Source organism: Lemur catta, chromosome 16 (assembly GCF_020740605.2).
Source record: "Lemur catta isolate mLemCat1 chromosome 16, mLemCat1.pri, whole genome shotgun sequence".
In the NCBI taxonomy this organism is placed as follows: domain Eukaryota; kingdom Metazoa; phylum Chordata; class Mammalia; order Primates; family Lemuridae; genus Lemur; species Lemur catta.
The window spans coordinates 6,826,791-6,830,404 of NC_059143.1; the positions used below are offsets into that span (position 1 = coordinate 6,826,791).

Below are 3,614 nucleotides of genomic sequence, written 5' to 3' on the forward strand. Positions count from 1 at the left end.
TCCTGATATTTTCTTTTTAGCATGTTATTATTACATTGTAGATAAACACTTCAAGTTGAAGGTTATGTGGAAGCTCAATTGTACAGGTAAATGGATTTTGAAAAATGTAAATTCCCTTTATACTACCCTGGATACAGTGCAGTGGCATCCTTGTAGCTCACTGCAACCTCAAACTCCTAGGCTCAAGTGATCCTCCTGCCTCAGCCTCCTGAGTAGCTGGGACTACAGGTGCACAGCATGATGCCCAGCTAATTTTTCTATTTTTAGTGGAGACAGGGTCTCACTCTTGCTCGAACACTTGAGCTCAAGCAATCCTCTGGCCTTGGCACCCCAGGGTGCTAGCCTGTGAGCCACCGTGCTGGCAAAACTAAGCCTCTTTCTGTTCCACACATCATTTACTATCATCATTTGCAACACATCTTAGCATATTCTGCTTCAGGTTGTACTGAATTAGGGTTCTCTCAACTTTGAAAATATTCTCACCTATAAGATTATTCACAGAGGCTAATTGTTCAATCACTCCAAACTTGGCATGGACTCCTCAAATAAACAACGGGCTTTATCAGTCGTATCTTTCAATTCTTCAAGAGTCAAGGAAAATCACTTGCTATCATTTTCCTTTTTAGAAAATTGATTATTGATGTTTCTACCTGTAGTCTCTACTCTTCAAGCAACTATTCTCACTAAAAGGCTAATAGTCTTAAAATGTTTATTTTCTCTCTATTAATCTTGTGCTGCTACAAGGAAACATGATTTAATTAACTTACCATTGATAAATGGTTTTCCTTGTTTGGCCAACACATGGGCCACTCAGAAACTTACTTTTGCTACAGTCTCATTTTCATTTTTATTTTTGTGAAGAAATTCATCTGTGATAAAATATTCCATTTTAAATTTTCTGATTTTTCTGACTGTTGCTTTCCTGTGAGTTGGGACTATTATAATGAGTGCTTAGTCTCGTAATGTTGATATATATTGTATTTTTTTTAAGGAGAGACTATAGTGTCATTGCATAATAAACTCAGTGCTTTGCTGCCTAATTCCAAACAAATAATCTGCACTTAACCATGCTCTGAAAGAGCAACATTCAAAGTCCACTTTTCTTTTCTTGTTTTGACATGATGGGCATACACTGATAATAAAAATACCATGGTACTGCAATATTTGTGATACTTGAGATGCTGCTGAGTTATAACTGTCATTGCAATTTGTAGTGTGCTGATTAGCAGTGCAAAGAAATAAGAATATTCCATATTGTCCTTGTTGTAGCTATTCAACTCTTCTGCTATAGTGCAAAAACAGTTATTGACAATACATAAACAAATGAATGTGACTATGTTCTTTTTTATTTTTTTTTAATTTTATATATGGAACGCTTCATGAATTTACATATCATCCTTGTGCAGGGGCCATGCTAATCTTCTCTGTATCATTCCAATGTTAGTATATGTGCTGCCAAAGCGAGCACTATGACTATGTTCTAATAAAACTTTATTTATTGACACTGAAATCTGAATTTTGTGTAATTTTCACGTCAAGAAATATTCTTCTTTTGTTATTTTCACAAGTGTTTAAAAATGTAAAAATCATTCTTTTTTTTTTGTAGGCTGCACAAAAACAGCACACTGTAGTTTGCCTACTTTTGTCTTAAACACAAAAAATCCTTTTTATTGTTCATGTTCTAATTTTTTTGATATACACAAGTATAGAGACAAGTTCAGGGTTTACTAGACTTGTTGCAAGCCACTTGGTACAAAATGCAAACCATATATTCTAGCAGTATTGTACCATTAAAAAACAAATAAAAACCCTGGCCAATATTGAAGCAAAACCAAATTGAAATTACTATTTATGAATATTAGGTCCCAAAGTTGGTACATTCACCAATTAAAGTTTCCAGGTTTCCATACTTTTTAAAAATTGAGGTAAAATTCACACAGCATAAAATTCTTCATTTTAAGTGTATAATTTGTGGCTTTTAGCACATTCACAATGTTGTGCAACGATTACCTCTATCTATTTCCGGAACATTTTCATCACCCAAAAGGGAAGCCCTGTATGCATTAAGCCTGTGGTCCCCAACCCTCAGGCCATGGACACCCCCCATCCCTGTCTGTGAAAAAATGGCCTTCCGTGAAACTGGTCCCTGGTGCCAAAAAGGTTGGGGACTGCCGCATTAATGTCATTCCCACTCCATCTCCTCAAGACCCTGGCAACCATTTATCTGCTTTCTGTCTCTATGGATTTGCCTGTTCTGGATATTTCATAGAAATGGAATCATACCATATGTGGTCTTTTGTGTCTGGTGTATTTCACTTAGCACAATATTTTCAAGGTTCAGCTATGTTGTAGCATGTACAGTACTTCATTTCCTTTTATGGCTTCATTTCATCATGTTGATGTGTTACTTTTTTGGTGCATTGTTCAACTGATGGACATTTGGGTTGTTTCCACTTTTTAGCTATTATGAATAATACTGCTATGAACATTTGTGTACAAGTTTTTATGTGAACATGTGTTTTCAGTTCTTTTGGATGTATACCTAGGAGTGGAATTGCTGGGTCATATGGTAATTCTACATTTAATTTTTTTGAGGAACTGCTAAACTGTTTTCCACAGTGACTGCACCATTTTACATTCCCACCAGTACTGTATGAGGGTTCTAATTTTCCCATATCCTCATCAACACTTGATATTTTCTGGTTTTTTTGATTATAACCATCCTCCCGGGTATGAAGTGGTAGCTCATTGTGGTTTTGATTTGTGTTTCCCTGACAGTTCATGATATTGCTTGTCTGTCATGGGCTTATTGGCTACTTGTATATCTTCTTTGGGGAAATGTCTATTAATCCTTTACCTATTTTAAAATTGTGTTGTTTATCTTTTTTGTTGTTGCATTTTAAGGATTCTTCACATATTCTGGACACTAGATCCTTACCAGATATATGATTCGCATTTTTTTTCTCCCATTAGGTGGGCCATTTTTTCGCTTGCTTGATAGTGTTCTTTGATGTGGAAAAGTTTTTAATTTTGATAAAGTCCAACGTATGTATTTTCTTTTGCTGCTTGTGCTTTTGGTGTCATATCTAAGAATCCATTGTCAAATCTGAGGTCATGAAAATTTACTCCTAAGTTTTCTTCAAGTATTTTATGGTCTTACCTCTTACTTTTATGTCTTTGATACATTTTAAGTTAATCTTTATAGATAATGTGTGGTTAACGTCCAATTTCATTCTTTTGCATGTGGCTATCCAGTTGTTTTAGTACCAATGGTTAAAGAGACTATTCTTTCCACATTGAATTGTCTTGGCACCCTTAATGAAAATCAGTTGTTCATAGATATACAAGTTTATTTCTGGGCTCTTGATTCTATTCCATTGATCTGTTTGTCTATCATTATGCCACTACCACATTGTCTTGATTACTGTAGCTTTGTAGTAAGTTTGAAATCAGAAGTGTGAGTCCTTCAAGATTGTTTTGCTTACTCTGTGTCCCTTGCAATTACATATGAATTGTAGGACTAACTTTTCCATTTTTGCAAAGAAAGGCAAAAGGAATTTTGATAGAGATCACTTAGATATGACACCAAAAGCACAAGCAAGAAGTATTGCCAT

General features: G+C 35.1%; 1 non-coding gene across 1 annotated transcript; it reads right to left on the minus strand.

Annotated features, from left to right (window-relative positions):
* Positions 1–1,361: 1,361 nt before the first annotated feature.
* On the minus strand, positions 1,362–1,468 carry LOC123622021. Its single transcript, XR_006729385.1, has one exon. It is a non-coding gene; the product is annotated as a U6 spliceosomal RNA (small nuclear RNA).
* Between the last annotated feature and the right edge of the window lie 2,146 nt (positions 1,469–3,614).